Genomic DNA, 21898 nt, shown 5'->3' with positions numbered 1-21898 from the left:
TATATGATTGCACATTATGTTTTGGTTATGAACTAAGTGATGAATATATTGGTTTAAAGAAGAAGATGTGGAAGAATGCTTGTGAAATTGCAAGCACAATTGACCTAGCACACATGTAGGTGCTTGATGCTATAATATAAGTTTTGGGCCACAATGTGCAAAGCATTAATTAGTAAATTGCATGCTGTTTTTGTGAGGTATTAAGTGCAAAATTGACCTCAACATGTACATGAATATTCGGCCTTGGGTAGCCTATTGAAGGCCTTAGCATTTCCTTGATGCTCGAATAAATTGTATTGAATTGCTTGATGTAGTATAAAATGTGCATGACCATTGTGTATTCAAGCTAAAGGGTGGCCATATGACCATTTAAACTCCTTGTCATATTCGGCCAAAAGCTAGCACAATGAGGTTTTAATAAATTGAATTTGTTTGAATTAGCTCAAGAGCTTAGAAGACCACAATTGGACAAGGGGAAGGAAAAGGTGATCGAATAGCGAAAAAGCCGTTCGACAACATCCGAGGTAAGTCCTCAAGAAGTGACCGTACTTGAATTGTGTGAAATAAAGTATGGATGTGTATTGATTATTGATTGTGTATGCATGAGTATTTGAATTCTACCCGGCTAAGTCCCAAGGCGAATATGCTTGTGACTATAATTGCGTTTGAGCCTTAGTAACGAAAATGAATTATGTATGTCCAATGATAATTGATGTATGTGTTCATGGGAAATTGAATGATATCCGGCTAAATCTCAAGACAATTATGTTGGAAATTTTATCCGGTTAAGACCAAGGCAATTGCGCTAGTGGCTACATCCGGCTAAGACCAAGGCATTCGTATGAGACATTTTATCCGGCTAAGACCAAGGCATTTGTGCACGTGATTATATCCGTTATATTCCAAGAATCTTGGGCTGGAGGTGAGTGTTGGTTGCTGTAATGAATTCAATTAGCACACTCGAAAAGCCCAAAGGATAAGGTACGTTATATGTGCATTGAAAGTCGACATGTTTGAGCAACATTCGCTCAATCGACTAATGAATTTCAGTTATTGAATTGATTGATACTTTGTGAAATTATATAATGATGAAGTGTGAAGTAGGAATGTGTACAAATGAAATGATGCATTTGGCTATGTGAATGTATTGCTGTAATTAGAGTTGATTATATTCCTTGAGACTTACTAAGCATAAAATGCTTACCCCGTTGCTTTGGCTCTCGCTTTTCTAGATTTCGCTCGAGGCAATCGGGTTTGGGATCGTTGAAGTCGAAGTCATCTACACTATCAAGCCTCCATTTTGGTATAAATTTTGGTTGAACTTGAGATGGCATGTATAGGACTACCCTTGTTTGTTAAATATGTTGTAATGTAAGTATGTACGGCCATGCTAAAATGGCTCTAAAAGGGAAGCATGAACTTAGACTAATTGTGGGTTGTATGTATATATTTGGTGTCATGATGTGGCTATGGCTTGGAAATGGGAATGTTGGTCATATGATCAGCCATTGGCATGGTTAAAATGATCATATATGAACCTATGTATGGCAAGACTAGTTGAATCATGGAGACTACCAAATAGGTAAGTCCTACCTTAAAACAGATGCTGCCAGCTGCAGTGGCGTGAATGTGAAAAATCACCAAAATTCATAGGAATGGAATTAAATAGTGAATAAGCTATGTAAATGAACCTTGATGAGTCTATTTTCATATGGAAGAAACTAAATGGTCATAGGAGTTACAGGTTAAGAGATATTAAAGCTATTGTGAGACAGGGCCAGAATGGTTTCTGGGTTCCTGTCGCAACTTTAAAATTCACTATAAATTATCAAAAATAATTAGGAGACATACCTTATATGTACAGATTCCATTTTGAGTCTAGTTTCATTAGAAACAAACGACACCAGCATTAAAGCCCTGTACAGAGAGATATTCAAGTTATACCGCGCGAAGGTCAGAGCAGTCGATCCCTGTAACATGGGTAACTTTAACTAATAAACTGTACCAATTGGCCCGACAAAAATCCTAGAAATAAAACCATGGATGGATATATGAGTCTAAATTCAGGAAAATTTACGAAACCAGTTTCCGAGTTTTGAAACTCGAGATATGATTTTAAGGCGACAGTGACGCAGTTTTCCAGCCTGACTGGAAATGTCAAATTGGTGGGCAAAAACATGTGAACTTGGCTTGTTAACCCCTCGGGTCCGACACCGGCGATGGTCTCGGGTTTGGGGTGTTACATGACATGTTTAGCCCATACTCCCTTGTCATGGCCGGCCACTAGAACTTGGGGGGGAATTTGACATGCAAGTCCTCCCCTTTGACTACATGCACTAGTAGGTCCTTATAGATTAGCCTATCACTTTTCAAAAGTGTCACACAAGTCCTACTAACTGAATTCACATGCAATCGGCTAAATCGAAGCTTGAAATTTTCACACATTCATAATTACATATTCTAGACAATAAATATTACGTTCAAACATTTCGGTGACTCGGTTTAGCGGTCCCGAAACCACTTCCCGACTAGGGTCAATTTTGGGCTGTCACAACCGTTGTGAAAGTGCAAATGTGTACATGTTATGTATATGTTAAAAGTTAGTGACAGTGTTTTGTTAAAGATGCAAACATGTTGTGATAGTGTAAGGATAATCGGTAAGTGATATGTGTTTGATTTTAGATATTTTGGCCTTGTGATATTGAAACCATTGGATATAGTTGGCATGCCATTGTATTGTGAGTACTCACCTATATGTACAGTGATTTTGGGTGATGAGGCTTTGGAAAATATTGTCGGGATAAGGGAATGTGAGTTAAGCTCCATTCAATGGGACATGTGAGGGGAAATAAGGAGAGTGTTAGCTTTATGCTTTAATTTTGGAACATGTTTGACACTATGAGTCTATGCGGTGTGTTGGAGATCAGTGTATTCGATGAGTGATGATAGAGCTCACTTTTTATGTTTCAGAGCTCAAGTACCAAATTATCTTAAATTATGAATATGTGTGTATTGTGATATATGTTTATATGACATGTGACAGTTATGCATTTTATCTATAAAGATGTTTTTGAGTATTGTGATATATGTTTAAAGGTTATGTGATTATATGAGTATGGTGGTATATGCTTGAATGTTATGTGATTATACGAGTATTGTGACATATGCTTAAATGTTATGAGATTATATGAGTATTGTGACATATGCTTGTATGTTAGGTGATTATATGTGTAATATGGTATATACTTAAAAGTGAATATGTTTACCATGTAAAGAACTAGAAAATAATGCATGAGTAAGTATATTATGATACTAAAGTTGAAACTATTAAGGTTTTTGAGAGGTTTTTGAGAGGTGATCAAAGCAATACTTTGTTAATTCTTGTAGGTGTTCGTTTCTTTAATTACGTATTAGGGAATAAGGCAATGAGGTAGATTTTTGGTTGACTATTGCCATGATGTTCTTGGTCTATTCCTAGGTTTTTTGGCTTTAGTATTTGAGATTTACACATTTATCTTATGCTCGGTTCTATGAACATTGAAGTTGATATTGTGTTTCTTACTTGGACATGTTTTAACATATTGAAGAAATTGTCAACTTAGCCGTTTGGATGATTATTTACTGAAGTAATTCATGCATGATGTTTAGAAACTAAATTATAATGGATTACTTGCATAAGTATGTTTCATTTTTCTGGTCTGAAGTAAAGGTATCTATATTCGTATGTTAAAAATGATACCTCTATGTTTTGAAATGTTCAGGAAGCCAGAATCATAAATTGGTATCGATACCCTTTCACAAGTATCGATACTCGGGGTGATTTTATCGATACTTTTTCAAATGCATCGATATTTTCCAGGTTTGAATTTTTGGACGAAAAGCATTAATGCTAGTTTGGTATCATTTTTCCAAGTGGTATCGATACCACTTAAAGAAAATATTGATACGCATATTGTAACACCCCAAACCCGGACCAGACGTTATGGTCGAATCTAGCGCGTCACATTGAAGTGTTTTAGCAAAAACATTGTTTTCATTGGAAACACTTCCTTAAAATGAAAAACCTTAATTACTTTGTAAAATCTCTTTTCAGTTGTGGAAGCTTTATTTAGAACATATGACTTTATGAAAACTCATCATTTAAAAATTGAATTGCGGAAACGTAGTATTTAAAAACAGTTATGGTTTAGGAAACCAAGTTCTACTTCTAATAAATATAAAGCATAAAAAAATGATAATAATCCTAATTTGAAATATTAGCTAGAGGAATGACCATGTTACAACCCAAATCAAATAGAAATAACTTAAAGTCAATATATTAAAAATTACATAAAGACAAATTATAACTTTTTATGCTAGTTGGCCACCTCCGAGTCCCTCCATTTGTCGAACCGCCTACTGAGGATCACCTGAAAAGTTTAGAAGGAGGGGATGAGTTTCGAAAACTCAGTGTATACAACCCTCAACGAGTATAAGGCAATTGTTACTCATTTTGGGCCAGAGCCCAATTCAATAACGATGGTCTCTGGGCCTTAGCCCAAATTAGCCTCGGTTGGGCCGAAGCCCACATCACAATAATATCACAACAATATCATACATGCAATGCAATGCAGTGCAATCCCATCCCAAAAATCCATCCGCTACACACCAGCTCCGTCCCCCGACAAATCATGTGGGGATATAAATATCGACCCACCCAACCAATACACATCCATGGTAGCTTGGTTGCGGAACTACCTTCATTTACACATGGGGCCTAAAAGTCGTCGGTGGATCCACGATTGTTGAGCAACCATGCGATCCTCATATACTTCCTCCGTTCCATAATACCTAACCCATATGCAACCTAAGCAGAATATCATATGTATGCAGCAGATATGCATGTCACATCCATAAAACTTAACTAGGGGTATTTCAGACATTTTTTTTCCTTTAAGGGCATTTCGGTAATTTTTCCTTTTATTACGGTTTTCACTTACCTTGGCCTATTAACAAATCCCGTGAGCTAAGATGAACAAATACTATGCACCAAGTAGGATTCCAGAGAAGAGGAGGTGAGTCATTAAGACCGCTTAAGTACCAAGCTCTCCCCAGATCCAATCCTAGACATGCATATACCCGTTGCCACACCTTAACCCTATGACTTGTCCACGGTCACAATATATTAATTAAGTTTTATGTAGACATCATATACTAGGCCCAAAACCCCTTACAAAGCCCAATCAGGTTCAAATACCTGTATATGGCCAACTAGGCCCAATCACATTTATATGGCCCATTAGGCCCAAATCAAATTTATATGGCCCATCAGGCCTAATTCACATTTATAGTCATGCTCACATACGATTTTTTATCACATAGCATACATTATCAATTTTTGCGTATTATGGGCCCAACAGCCTATCAGGCCCATTAAGCCTATTTTGGCCCGGTTGGCCAATTCACAGCCCAAGCCCATGGAATCGCTCATGGGGCCTCAGACAACCTATCGGTTTCCATCTCATGAGTGTTCGCGCACTCGCAAGACTGCTGTAGTCAAACTTTCAACTTTTCGACATTTCTACTTTTAGGCAGTTCGGGTTTTGCCAATTTACTTGTGTGTGCAGTGTGTGTACACATCTTTGGCTTTATATCAAGTTATCATAGGGAAGAAGTACACACCTTATCACCTGGAGTACTAAGTATTCATAATCGCCCGAACCTATATTCAACGTTATTTTCCATTAGTCACATTCCATTAATTCAAAATAAATCTACTACTTACTGAAGAAACACTTATACTTGCCTTGACTAGATTGATCGACTGCGATCTGCCTATGTAACTCGAAATCTAATGTAGTCCCCCTTCTGCATCCAGGGTGAAAGTCCCTAATGGCTGACACCTTACGTCACTTAAACTTAGGAGCCTCTATCCCAACCTCTCTACTAGAACTCCTTTTTTCCATCAGCGAAATAAATATTTTAAATAGACTTAAACTTAATTTGTTGATCGTGGACATGTAATAAGCTTAAAGTGTGGCAATGGATGTGTGCATGTCTAGGATTGGATCATGGAAGAGCTAGGTACTTAAGCAGTCTAATTGACTCACCTCCTCTTTTCTTGAATCCTACCTGGTGCGTAGCTTCCATTCACTTTAATTTAAAACAAAAATGTTCTTTAAACACTAAGAAAGATTTTAGATAAAACATGGCTTCTCTAATAACACTTCAATGTGACACGCCAGATTCGGTCGTAACGTCTAAGCCAGGTTTGGGGTGTTACATAACCGATCCCAAACTCAAGGCCCATTACTTCTAGGCCCAAAATTAGGGTGTTACACATGTTCTGATATCGATACCTACGTAGCCAGTTTTGAGATATTTCTTATTGGTCATTTTGCATGCTTAATTATTATATAAGACTATTTGATGTATGTTTAGCATGTAATGATGATAACTAAAGGTAAAGAATGACTTAAAACCTTTGAAAATACTAAAATGGAAGATGTTTCTTTTTGAATGAACTTTTATCTGTTGTATATGACATGGGACGGTGGTGTGGCATCTTGATATTTGGGCTTGGTGACCAGGCCTGGTGTAGGGTGTTACAATTAAACATGTCATTTTCTATTATAAATGAATAATTGAGTAATGTTGTGTTTTGTATAACTTAAATTGATTGTAAGTTGTTAACTAGTGTGTTACACTAAATTGTAATAATAGTGTAATTGGTGGTTGGTTACATGTGGAAAATGTGAACTTTATGGATTCATATGTTTGAAATGGTTTAATGGAAAGAAGTTAAAGAATTTGACATGGAATATGTTCCATTTGAACCATACGAATACTAGGATACAAATGACATTTCATAGGGATTATATGGTTTCAGGTGTTGGTCCTAGATGTCTTACCGATGGCTGAGGTCCTGCATTTGTTGTGGATTCTCCATCTCGTATGAGTAGTATCATGTAGCTAACATCCTGATCTACAGATCGTGTAAGCAAGCCCATTTCATAGATCATGTGAGCACTATTGGAAAGGTTATGTTTACATGGAAAGGCACAGTTTGTGTGAGCATTCTCGAGTATCTGACGTTATTCTATATGGGTCAATGGGTAAGTAAAGGCTATTAGAAAGGTATGAATACACACTGATGGTTGTTAAAGATCTTATGAAATGGACAAATTGGTATTGGAAAATGAATGGAAAATTTTAATATTCAAACATGTGAGAAAAGATAAATGTATGCAATTCATTTCATGATATATGCTATGTTTCATTGATGATATATTTTTTGTGCTATCTACTAACTATGTGGATTGTTGTGAATAGGTAAGTAAAGTATCTATATGATTTAATGAGCATGGTTGAATGATATAATGTTGATGTTCAATAAGTTTAAGTTTCTATTATACGAGCTTACTAAGCACTAGTTACTTACGTAATTGCTTTCCCTCTATTTTGTAGATTGGAAGCTCGAACGGTTGAAATCTTGTCGGAGTCCTGTCACATTATTCAGCAATTACTTTGGTAGTTTTTGGTTATCTTGGCTATGATTATAAATGACATGTATAGGGCTTATATGAAATAGGTGTTGTTAATATGTTATTTAGTCCACTTGGTTTGTTATATGTCTTTTGAGTATATGTTGTTGGACTTGAAATTCTTAGTAAGAATATGTACTTGGTCACATTTGAGTGATATGAAAATACATGACTTGAGGTATAACTATATGTGATGTTTAGGTTATAATGTGATTTTGAATTGGTGTGAATTGAAGTGCCTTTGAATGGCATATTGGTTTTGAGTATGTTTAGAGAGTGTTTTAGTCAAATGAATGTATGTGTAAATGGTGTATCTTGTTGGGCAATGATAGGTATCATAATAACTTGTTTTAGGGGCTAAATTTGGAGCACACGGTTGTGTGTCATTGAAATTTGAAGTGTAGGTTTCACACGGTCTATGACATGACCGTGTGTCATTAAATTTTTTTGTGCAGGTTTCACAAGGTCTAAGACACAACCATGTGTCTGAAAATAGTTTGTTAAATTTTCTAGCACACAGTTTGCAACATAGCCGTGTGACCCAACTTCGAATATTCACATTGTTTGACACATGGTCTACGACATGACTGTGTGGCCTTATTTCGAATGCACACACGAGGGAACATACAGGTTGGAACATGGCCGTGTGTCCCTACTTCGAATGTCCACATGGTTTGGGCTATTCACACGGCCTGAGTACATGGCTATATGAGCCTTGTTTTCTAATTTTTTCATGTTTTTCCAAAATCTTCTAATTTGTTTCAAATTGAACCCTGATTTTTTTAAATTTTTTTAGGGGCCTGAAGGTTCGATATAAGTCCCACATGTGTAAGTTTGCTATAATAGTGATGAGTTTTTACAATTTAATACGAAGTTGAATTGTTATTCTATTTTGAAGGTAACTATTTTGGTTTGTACAATAATGTTTCGTAACCCTAATCTGACGATGAAGACAGGTTAAGGGTGTTACACTACGAAAATGATTTTCTTGATAATACCGACTTAAATACATTTAGAAACATAAAAATGGATGATGTTATAGAACACAGATCTTATGCAACCATATTTCACCTGCTTTAAATGTATCTAACATTAATACTCTCTGAGCTATTATGTTGTATGGTGTATTTGTAACAGCCTGGTTTTAGCTAAATCGGAACAGTGGTTTTAGCACCGCAAATTCGATGTCAGAAAATTATTTTTAATATTATTTTTGGTATTTACAACATGTTATTTGATATTTGTGAAAATTTCGTGAGCTAATTTTATCATTTAGTTGGTCAATTTGGTAAAAAGGACTAAATCGCGTAAAGCCTAAAAATGGAGTTCTATTAGCTAAAAGTATCCAAAAGCTATAGATACTTTAAATTAAGGTCCTTATGTTTCAATTAGACCATTAATAGCATGAGTGGGCATATATGGACATATATTAAGGTGTTTTAAATGGCTTTTATAAGGTTATTATGGTAATTCATTAAATAAAGGTTAAATAATTAAAACAAAAGACAAAATATTTAATTCATCTTTCTTCCTAACTGAAATTAAGAAAGAAAAGAAGCCAGGGATAAGTTGTGAAGGTTTGGCTAATGCATGCTTCAATTTGAATCAAGGCTAGCTTGGATCTAGGAGTCGTCGGGAACATCACCCCACTATCAATCATCTAAGTTGGTACTTTTGAATTATACATTTATGGTATGGCATGTATAGGCTAATGTGGTATTTTGGTTGTGATTATAACCATGAGATTTGGCTTGTAAATGATTAATATTGATGTGTGTTTGGCTATTAAAAATGGCTTGTAAATGTATATGTTTTGGTTTGTATATATATATAGCCATGAGTGATAGCTTATTTTGATATTGTTTTGGCATGTATATGGTTAATTAAATGGTAGTGATTTGAGAATTGGAATAGATGAAATTATAATGGTATGAATTGTGCATTTGGTGATGATTTTCGTTGCCTAATTGTATAATGAAATGGTACCATTTTTGCCTTGTGTGGGTACTTTGAAGTTGGGGTGGCAAATTAGCCTTGCGAATGGCCTATTTTTGTCCACACGGGTAGAGACACGGGCGTGTGTCTCAGCCGTGTATGACACACAGTCAAGTTACACGATCGTGTGTGTTGAAATTGAATTGAAGTCAGTATGCTCCACACGGTCTCACACACCAGCGTGTGATTGGTTATGTGGTACAAGTCAGTATACCCCCTAATTGGCACACGGCCTAGCACACGAGTGTATGACTTGGCCATGTTGCATAATTTAGTATACCCTACAGGTTTGGAACAAGCTAGACATACGAGCGTGTGGTTGGCCGTGTGATCCAAGTCAGTATGTATGCCCTGTTTCTACACGGCCAGAGACACGAACATGTATGGAGCTGTGTGAGGCACACGACCTGTTCACACGGGCGTGTGACCCCTGTGTGGTTGAAATTTTTCTATGTTTCCAAAAAATTTCATATGTTATTGGTTTAGTCCCGAACCACTTCTAAAGCATGTTTAAGGCCACGTAGGCCCTTATAAAGGACAATGTGGTTATGTTGAATGATTTATGAGAATGAATGCTTTATGTATGAGTTATGTATATTAAATGAAGTGTATTGATTGGTAATCCTCGTAACCTACTCTAGTGACGGATACGGGTTAGGGGTGTTACATTTTATTGGTATCAGAGCTACGGTTTACTCTATTCTAAGACTACCGTAGTGTATGTGAGTCTAGCTATACATGCCATATATATAAACTGAGATAGTGTGATGACTTCTGACGTTTTAAATTATGTTTTCATATAGTAATCGATCCCAATCGAGCTATAACTGATAAGGTTGAGAGTAATGTGCCTACTCCCGCACAAGGGATAGAGCCATCTGATTCTAGACCCATGACAGGAAGTCAGGGAGGAGAGACTAAAGAAGTCTTCTTCCAAATGATGAACAAATGGTTCACTCAATACATTCGTATGAATCTAGCTTCTCAACAACCTCCACTCCCATCTATTCCTCAACAAATTCCTATTATTCCTCAAGTTATAGATCCGATACTGTTGAACACACTGCCAGTAGATAAGATTCGTAAATATGGGGTTGAAGAGTTCTGGGCTACTGCTGATGATGATGCTGAGAGAACAAAGTTTTGGCTTGAAAATACGATTGGAGTATTCGATGAATTGTCTTGTACTCCAAATGAATGTATTAAATGTGTTGTATCATTGCTAAGAGACACCATGTATCAATGGTGGAACACATTGATATCTGTGGTTCAGAAAGAATGGGTTACTTGGAAGTTCTTTTAATCTAAATTTTGAAAGAAATATAGCAGTCAAAGATTTCTCGATCAAAAGCACAAAGAGTTTCTAGAATTAAAACAAGGTTGAATGTGTGACAGCCCTAAAGTGACCCTAGTCGGAAAGCGGTTTCGGGACCGCTAAACCGAGTCACCAAAGTATTTGAATATGATATTTATTGTCTAAAGTGTGTGAATAAGAATGTGTGAAAGTTTTAGGCGTCGATTTAGTCGATTGCATGTGAATTTAGTTAATAGGACTTATGTGTGACACTTTTGAAAGGTGACATGTTAATCTATAAGGACCTATTAAAGCATGTAGTGAAAACAATGGTTTTGCATGTCAAATACTCCTTTTTATACATGGTGGCCGGCCATGATGGAGCATATATTAGAATATGTGGTAAATCTCCATGAAATGGCCATTATTTTATGCAAAAGAAAGGAAATAAAATAAAAGAAATACTAAGTATAATAAAAGAAAAAGAAGAATGAAAGTGGCATGAAAAAAAAAAGAGGAAATCGGTTCTCCTTGGCTGAATTGAAAAGAGGAAGAAGGAGATGAAGCAATTTGTCATCTTAGGTCAAAATTAAGGTAAGAAAGTTTATGCTAGTTCTTGAAATTTTAGTGGATATTGAGTGAGATATCAAGTTATTTTTGGTAACCCATGTTGAAATTTTGATTTTGGATTGAGTAAGGTTTTCGGCTATGGAGATTAATAAGGGTGATGGTTATGTTTCATGCTAAATCTAGATGAACAATAGTAGTTGCTTACACCTTGATATTTATGAGTTCCTTTCTTGGTTCTACCTTATATCCATGGAGTATATTTTTTTATTTGGTGTTGATGGAGGTTTCGCCATGGGTAGAAAAAACTATAGATTTTGAGATTTATGTTAGAAGCTAATGAGTGAGAGTTGGATGAATATTATGAGGTTAAAATTCATGGGATTATAAGCTTGTAAGCTTGAGGATGAAATTTATGCTTTGTGACGGTAAATGGTTTAAAAGGAGCATCCGCCATGATGTAAGAATATGATGAAGTGATGTTAAATGCTTTGAATATTGAGTATGTATCGTTATAAGTTGAATTTAAGGTTTGTTAAGTTGTCCTTGTCATTGCCGAATGTGTGTATAGATAAAGAAAACTTGTTAAAGTGCTTAGTTAAGTGATATTAGGTTAATGATAGGTGTATCCGGTCATAAAGGTGTACATGAGGAAATGTTAGATTAATTGTGTTAAATTGCTCAGTGTGATTAAAAATGCGTATGACCATTTTGTATTTGAGCTAAAGGTGGCCATATGACCTATCAAACTCCTTGTCATATTTGGCCATAAGTTAGCATAATGAGACTTTAATAAGTTAAATTTGTTTGAATTAGCTCAAGAGCTTAGAGGACCAAAGTTGGATAAGGGAAGGGAAAAAGTGATCGAATAGCTGCCGAAATCGTTCGACCACATCCGAGGTAAGTTTTAAGCGATTAATTGTTGAGTAAATTCAATCATAATAGGACATAATGAGTTGATTTAATAAGATATGATGTGGCCATGATATGTCTTAAACCCAAATGGTAAGTTCATAAGTGTTTGGACTTGGAAATTTAAGAGCAAATTGTAATAATTTGCTTGGACAGTAGCAGTAATGTGATTTTAGAAAATCACTATAAATTGTTGGTGTGGAATTATAGGCTGAATAAAATATGTAATCAAAGCTTAGTTGGTCTAGTTTCTTATAAAAGAGACCGTGGAAGCAAATAAATTTTCTATAAAGAGATATTTAAAGTTGTGCGGGACAGTGTCGGAATGACTCCGAAATCCCCTGTTCTGTTTTTGGAAAATCATTATAATTTGTAAAAAAATGGTTATAAGATAATATTTATATGCTTAGACTCCTTAGTGAGTCTAGTTTCAAATGGAATCAAATAGAACACATTATGAATTCTGTACAATGAAAAATTTGATTCGTAGTGAAGAGTGGTCAGAATAGTCAAACAGTGAAACAGGGGAAACTTTAAGAAAAATCTGGTATTGATTGGCCAAACCTAAAATTCTGAAAATTTTATGGGTGGAAGATATATGAGTCTATATTCAGGGAAAATTAACGGCAATTGATCTTGAGTTTTGTAGCTCCAGTTATAAATAATTTAGTGACTATTGCTCAGGAAAACAGCTTGTGGTAAATATGTGAAATTGTTGCAAACATTGATCAAACTAATTGAGTTGCTTATAAGCTATGGCTGAAATTGATGTACAAGATAAATGAGTATATGTGTGATATGTATATGTGGTAAAGCCGAATGGCTAATGTGAAATATATGTGTGATATGTATATGTGGTAAAGCCGAATGGCTAATATGAAATATATGTGTGATATGTATATGTGGTAAAGCCGAATGGCTAATGTGAAATATATGTGTGCTATGTATATGTGGTAAAGCCGAATGGCTAATATGAAATATATGTGTGATATGTATATGTGGTAAAGCCGAAGGGCCAATGTGAAATATGTATGAGATATGTATATGTGGTAAAGCCGAATGGCTAATATGAAATATATGTGTGATATGTATATGTGGTAAAGCCGAAGGGCCAATGTGAAATATGTATGAGATATGTATATGTGGTAAAGCCGAATAGCTAATATGAAATATATGTGTGATATGTATATGTGGTAAAGCCGAATGGCTAATGTGAAATATATGTGTGATATGTATATGTGGTAAAGCCGGATGGCGAATGTGAAATATGTATGAGATATGAATATGTGGTAAAGCCGAATGGCTAATGTGAATGTTGTAACATGTGATTAAATGTACATGAAATTTGGAAATATATTCCGGGTAAGACCCGATGACTACGTGTGGAGATTATGTCCGGGTGAGACCCGATGACTACGTGTGGAGATTTTGTCCGGGTAAGACCCGATAACTTTGTGTGGAGATTTCGTCTAAGCTAAAGGTCTCGCCGATAATCCGAGTAGAGGTTAAAGCTATAAGACTTCGTAATAAGAATTGCTTATAAATATATTCAATGCGAAAGGTTAAACAGGTATGTACTCCAAGTTTATATGTGAGCTTGATTTGAACTAAATCATAAGGTAGTTATGTGATGCATACGAGAGCAATCCATGAGACTATTCCTATGAGTATGTGACATCGGATCAGTGTGAGAGGTTATGTGAAATCATACAATATATCTATGTCACATGAGCTCACTTTTATCCGAAAGTTTATCGCCTATTGTATATGATGAGATGTGCATATTCGGTAAAGGGATGGTATGCCCGAAGGAAGAGTGAAATAAAATACGAACAACTATGTTATAATTTGATTGTTATCTGTTGACCTTTGCTTAAAACTTACTAAGCATTGAAATGCTTACTCCGTTTACTTTGTTTCCTCTGTTTTATAGATCTCATTTGGAAGCTATAGGCTCGGGGATCGTCAGCAACTAGTCACACTATCACTATCCACTGTTTGGTACTGCTATGTTTTGGAATATCTTATGGCATGTATAGAATAGACTAGTAGTGAGAGGATATTTTGGTTAATGTATAGGACTACCCTTTTGTTGTAGGTCATGTACCTTTCGGTTTTGTGTAAATTTGGATAGCCATGCGAAAATGGCATAAGTATACTTTGATCATAGCATTATAATCGTTTTGTATGTCGTCCATCGAGAGGTATGGAAATGTTGGTAACGGTTAGTCATGGGAATGGTTATTCATGATCACTTTTGGTATATGTATGACAGACTCTAGTTGATCCATGGAGGATCATGAAATAGGTAAAGTTTACCTTAAAAATAGATGCTGGCAGCAGCAGTGATGTGGATGTGAAAAATATATAAAAATAGTAGGAATGGAATTAAATAGCAAATAAATTATGTAATCGAACCATGATGAATCTATTTTCATAGGAAAGTGACAAAAAGTTCACATGAACATTAGATTATGAGATGTTAAAGTTTTCGTGAGACAGGACCAGAATGGTTTCTGGATCCCCTGATCTGACTTTGGAAATTCATTATAAATTAACCAGGGATATTTAGAAGTCATGCCATATATGTATAGATTTCTTTTTGAGTCTAGTTTCTACAGAAACAAACAGCATCAGTATTGAAGCCCTGTACAGGGAGATATCCAAATCGTAATGCATGAAGGTCAGTGTAGTCGCACCCTGTAACAGGGGAGGCTTTAACTAATAAACTGTACTAATTGGCCCAACCAAAAATTCTAGAAAAAAATCTGTAGATGGATATATGAGTCTAGTTTCGGGGAAAAATTACGAATCTGATTTTCAAGTTGTGGAACTCAAGTTATGATTTTTAAGGTGACAGTGACGCAGTTAGCCAGTCGTCTGGAAAATTTTTAATTGGACTGTGAGAGTAAATGAATTAAGTCGATTAGCACCTCGTGTTCGACTCCGGCAACGGTCTCGGGTACGGGGTGTTACAGAATGACTGTAACCGAGTATGAAAGAGAATTTGTACGGTTGATTAAGTATGTCAGGGAGTATGTTTCTAACGAAGAGATTATGTGTAAGCGATTCGTTGACGGGTTGAATGAAGATATAAAACTACAAGTCAAAATTCTAAAGTTGAAAGAATTTTTCGTTCTGGTTGAAAGGGCTTGTAAAGCTGAGGATCTTAGGAAAGAAAAGAGAAAAATAGATTCAGAACTTAGAGACTCGAGAAAAAGATCAATGAGTAAGCCGTATCAATCTTCATCAAAAAAATCCAGAGATTCATACACTCGCCCAAATGCTTCAAACAAATATTCGAACAAAGATTCTAGAAAACAATACTCAGGTTCTAAAGCTCAAGCTACATTAGTATCGAGTGTTGGTAGTGTGAGAGACAACAAACCCGAATGTCAACAGTGTGGGAGACGACATTTTGGAGAATGCTGGAATAAAAGTAATAACGCTTGTTACAAATGTGGTTCAGTAGATCACTTCATCCGAGATTACCCTGAGCTGGATGAGAAAGATAAAGTTCAGAATGTGAGACCAAGTAACACATCGAATAGAGGTAGACCACCTAGAATTGCCAGAAATGTAAGTGGTGGTAGAGGGGCGACAATGGATTCAGCTATGAGATCCAAGGCCAGAGCACCTACTAGAGCCTACGCTATTCGTGCTCGCGAAGAAGCGTCATCTCCAGATGTTATCATTGGTACTTTCACTCTCTATGATACTAATATGATTGCATTGATAGATCTAAGATCAACTCATTCTTATATATGTATGAATTTAGTATCTAGCAAGACTTTTCCTGTAGAGTCCACTGAATTTGTGATTAGAGTATCGAACCCCTTAGGCAAATGTGATTTGGTTGACAAAGTCTGCAAGAATTGTCCGTTAATTAATCGGGATTTATGTTTTTCGGCTAATCTGATGTTGTTGCCATTCGATGAATTTGATGTGATTTTAGGTATGGATGGCTAATAATGCATGATGCTATAGTGAATTGTAGACGAAAGACAATTGAACTGAAATGTTAGAATAATGAGACTGTTAGAATTGAATTTGATGATCTGAATAGTTTGCCAGTTGTGATCTCGTCTATGTTAGTTTAGAGATTTGTGAGAAAAGGGTGAAGCTTATCTTGTTTATGTACTTGATACGAAAGTGATAGAAACAAAGATAGAATTAGTACCAGTTGTGTGCGAGTATCCAGATGTATTTCTCAAAGAGTTACCGGGTTTACCACCTATCAGAAAGGTTGAGTTTGGTATTGAATTAGTATCGGGAACAACAGCGATATCGATAGCTCCGCATAGAATGGCTCTGACAAAATTGAAAGAATTGAAAGGTCAATTGCAAGAGTTGACAGATAGAGGTTTTCCTAGACTGAGTTTCTCTCTCTGGGGTGCACCGGTGTTATTTGTGAAAAAGAAAGATGGCACAATGAGAATGTGTATAGACTATTGACAGCTCAAAAAAGTGACGATCAAGAATAAATACCCTTTTCCATGAATAGATGATTTGTTTGATCAGTTAAAAGGGGCAACAATGTTTTCAAAAATTGATTTGAGATCGGTTATTACCAGCTGCGAGTTAAAGACTCAGATGTACCAAAGACTGCATTTAGAACAAGGTATGGACACTACGAATTTCTTGTTATGCCTTTTGGACTAACAAATGCACCTGCTATTTTTATGGGCTTGATGAACTGGATTTTTAGACCGTACTTAGACCGATTCGTAGTTATGTTTATTGATGACATTTTGATTTACTCTCTTGATGAATCTGAGCATGCTGAGAATTTGAGAATCGTATTACAAACTTTGAGAGATAAAAGAGTTGTTTGTAAAGTTCAGAAAATTTGAGTTTTTGCTATGAGAGGTTGGTTTTCTAGGACATATAGTTTCAGCCATGTGTATTCGAGTTGACCCGAGCAAAATTTTTGTGATTATAGATTGGAAGCCTTCAAGAAATGTATCTGAAGTCCGTAGTTTTTTGGGACTAACCGGCTATTATAGACAAGTTGTGAAAGGTTTCTCCATGATTGCAACTCCGATGACACGATTGCTTCAAAAAGATGTTAAATTTGAGTGGTCAAAAAAGTGTCAGCAGAGCTTCGAGCAGTTGAAAGCATTATTGACAGAGGCACCAGTGTTAGTTCAGCATGAGTCGAGTAAAGAATTTGTAGTTTTCAGTAATGCATTATTAAATGGCCTGGGTTGTGTTTTGATGTAGGAAGGAAAAGTTGTAGCTTATGCCTTGAGATAGTTGAAGCCACACGAAAAGAATTATCCAACGCATGATCTAGAGTTAGCTGCGATAGTGTTTGCATTGAAAATTTAGCGTCATTACTTGTTTGGTGAGAAATGCCATATTTATACCGACCAAAAAAGCTTGAAATATCTGATGACTCAGAAATTTTTGAATTTGCGACAGCGGAGATGGTTAGGATTACTAAAAGACTATGAATTAGAGATTGACTATCATCCGGGGAAAGTGAACGTAGTTGCTGATGCTTTTAGCTGAAAGTCCTTATTTCTATTGCATGCTGTAAACACACAATTAGCTTTGTCTGACGATGGTTCGATAGTAGTCAAGTTGAAAGCGAGACCGTTATTTTTACAATAGATTTGTGAGGCTCAAAAATTTGATAATGAATTACAAGCAAAATGAGCTCAGTGTGAGTTGACTTTTGATTCAGTGTTTCGAATAGGGCCTGATGGCTATTTGATGTTTCGTAGTAGAATATGTGTACCAAGAAATTCTGAGCTCATTTAGAATATTCTAAACGAAGCACGCAATAGTTTTTTATCAATACATCCAGGAAGCACGAAAATGTATAATGATTTGAAAAAGCTTTATTGGTGGCACGACATGAAATGAGATATCTCAGAATTTTTTTTAAAATGTTTGTTTTGTCAGCAAGTCAAAATTGAGCATGAAGTGCCATCAGGTTTATTACAGCCTATTAAGATTCCTCAGTGGAAGTGGGATAGAGTAACAATGGATTTCGTATTTGGTTTGCCCTTATCTCCAAAAAACAAAGATGCGATCTGGGTTGTTGATGAAAAATTGACGAAGTCGGCTCATTTTATTCTGGTATGTAACACCCCAAACCCAGTCTAGACGTTATGGCCGCATCTGCGATGTCACATTGAAGTGAGTTTTGAAAAACATAGTTCTATTAGTGAAGTCAATTTGTTTTAAAACCTCGTTTATGATCCTTATGAAAAGCTATCTTATTTTATTTATTTGTTAAATTATGGGTTCATTAAGCAAAACATGACTCATAAAAATTCATTATTATGCTTTAAAACATTGTTCGTTGCGGGAGCTTTTGAAACCAGTTACGTGGCATAGCACTGAAAACATTTTACCTTCTTAAAACCCAAGTCCAATAGCTAGTAGATATAAGTCAATTTAAATAAAACTCCAAATAAAATGAAACTTTAAAATGACCATACTACATAAAATTTACCCATATAAAACTACTTTTACTAAATTCAAACAAAAACATAATCAGTAGTGTGGCCATCTCCGAGTCCCTCACAGCACCAACCCACCTAAGGATTACCTGCACAGATAGGCAGAAAAGGTGAGTTTTTGAAAACTTAGTGTATAATCCATATCTATCAAACAGTCAAACATACAGTGTTGAATAGTTTGTGTAACACACCAAACTCGGCCTGGAAGTTTGGCTCGAACTTGGCGTGTCACATTGAAGTATTTTTCGAAAACCATGTTTCCATTAAAAACCCTTCTTAATAATTAAAAACTTATACCCTTTTTAAACCTTGTTAGAAAACCTCAATGAATAACATTCTTAACAACTTTGTAAAAATCTTGGTAGTTGCGAAACTTACTTTAAAAACAATTGCGTTACGTGATGTTTTGAATAACGATGAGTTGCTTTGGAAAATCGTGTTCTAATACTAGCAATTATAAGAACAATAAATAAAATTCCAAATTTGAAATCCGAAAATTACAACGGCTTTACTACAACCCACATAAAATAATTTAAAGGTAATAATCAAAAGCGTAACATAAACAATGTGTGTGGCTTCCTCCGAGCCCTAGCAACCCCGATCCATCTAAAATGGAAATTACGAAAGGTTAATAAACGGGTGAGTTTACGAAAACTCGATGAAATCCTCTACTATAAAAAGGAACATCGGTCATCTAAAAGAATTAAAAGTCCGCCTGACCTTACTTACAATTTCAGTACCAATCGGGTCTTAGCCCATTACAACAGACAAGCATCAGATGGACCTTAGCCCATTACGAATAAGAAACATTATCGAATTGGAACCAAAATGAGAGTCGAATCGAATCAATAATGTAATCGAATCAAAATCAATATTAGTAACAGAATCAGAATCAAAATTAGGTGACAGAATCAGAATCAGAATCATAATTAGGTGACGTAATCGAATCGATAGTAATGTAATCGAATCGAATCGATATAGTAATGTAATCGAATCGAATCGTAATTACATGACGTAATCGTAATCGAATGTGAATGCAATCCCAACCCAATCCACCGTATACACCCCGTACCAACCTTACACCATGTAGGAGACAACTCGACCCACCCATCCGCTACACACCATAGAATTTGCGGCATGGTCGCCGAGCGAATATCGTGACAAAGTCACCAGATCTGAATATTGTGGCGAGCCACCGAATCAAATAATGTGGCAAACCCACCTAACGAATCGTGGCACAAAGCCATAGATAACTGTAATAACTTCGGCACATAGCCATCAGTGACGGTAATATAACTGGCGCACAGCCTTCGGTAAATATGATCGACACAGAGTCGTCAACAAATATGTTAGGCACATAGCTACAGGTAAATACGTTTGGCACGAAGCCATAGTCAAGATGACACAAAGCCATATTTAGGTTGGCATAGAGCCATTAATAACGGGTCTATAATCGGCACGAAACCCACAACAATGGCACACAGCCTTCGGTAGCGTGATCGGCACTTAGCCATCGATCGGTCAATGATATTGTGACAGAGTCACCAACATGAGATATTGTGGCGAGCCACCGATCAGATATTTGTGGCATAGCCACCGTAACGCTTCCTCCGTACAAAATCCCAACCCATGCAACATGTCATGTATGCGAATGTCATGCCCATATTTGAATCAAACAATCACAGTCAAGTCATTCATATCACCAACATATATTCACAATCAAATCACAAACACACAAATCCAAGTCACCACTTGCCCACAAGGGCAAAATAGGTCATTTAACACCCTAGGGGCAAATGGTAATTTTACCCCACAAGGGTATCTCGGTAATTCTACCCTACGTGGGTATTTCTGTATTTCTACCCTACAAGGGTATTTCGATAATTCTACCCTACGAGGTATTTTGGTAATTCTATCCTATAAGGGTATTTCAAGAATTCTACCCTATAGGGTATTTGAAATTCTACCCTACGTGGGTATTTCAGAATTTCACAATCAAGGGTAAAATGGTAATTCTATAAATCGAGGGTAAAACGATAATTTTGTAAACTGAGGGTAAACTAGTAATTCTGTAAATCAAGGGTAAAACGGTAATTTTACAAATCGAGGGTAAAACGATAATTCTATAAATCGAGGGTAAAACAGTAATTCTATAAACTGAGGGTAAAACAGTAATTCTGTAAATCAAGGGTAAAACGATAATTTAAAAATCGAGGGTAAAACGGTAATTCTGTAAATCGAGGGTAAAACGATAATTCTGTAAATCGGGAGTACTTTGGTAATTTTACAAGTCGAGGGCATTTCAATAATTGGTAAACTAAAGTATTCTAAACATGGATAACAAAACATGGATAACAATACGAATGGGCCTAAAGCCTATTCTCGGTCCAAATGGGCCCACACACTCGTGTGGCCCTTTTAGCCCAAACCTAGCCACAGATATACGATTCACCTAGCCTAGTCCAATATTTACTACACAATCAAACAACTTATCCAATTAGGCCTGTCGGCCCATTGGGCCCACATGGCCCCTTTCGGCCCATCGCGGCCTGGAGTAGCCATCCAACAACAAGAGTAGTGATAAATACACACCTGATTGGAGACTGGAGTTAATCCACGCTCCGAGCACTCTTAGCCGACGCCTAACCCAAACGAGCACGCCATAAAGCGAAAGGGATCAGCCAAGAAAGGTACCTTTACTCTCCTCATGGTTCTCTCTATTTAAAGCCAGCTTCCCATCCACTTTTATGTTAGCTTCCCGATATGGGATCCCTCCAACATCAGAGTTTAAATTCAACACCAACTCTTGCCGCCCCCTGTTAGCAAAATAAATGCTCTTTGCTTGCTATGGGATTCGAACCCATGCCTCCCCTCAAATGCTTCACACGCCACTTGCCACTAAGCCATAAGGTTTTTTTGTGTCACAATTTCTCTAACAATATTCTTAAGGCCTTCCTACTACACCTAGGGTTTGATTCACCATAAACCAAAATTTTTGCTAGAGTCCAGGTTTAAACCCATGACTTCTCCAACACTTCTCAACACACTTAACCACTAAAACAAGCCTTCATTAACGAAATTTGCATGCACAACAGAATATTATAAGCTGCCTTCAACTGCTCCCATGCTCAAGG

The sequence above is a fragment of the Gossypium arboreum genome, chromosome 2 (genome assembly GCF_025698485.1).
Source record: "Gossypium arboreum isolate Shixiya-1 chromosome 2, ASM2569848v2, whole genome shotgun sequence".
Taxonomy (NCBI): Eukaryota; Viridiplantae; Streptophyta; class Magnoliopsida; order Malvales; family Malvaceae; genus Gossypium; species Gossypium arboreum.
The sequence above is the reverse complement of the archived record's forward strand: the minus strand, read 5'-3'. Positions refer to the sequence as shown.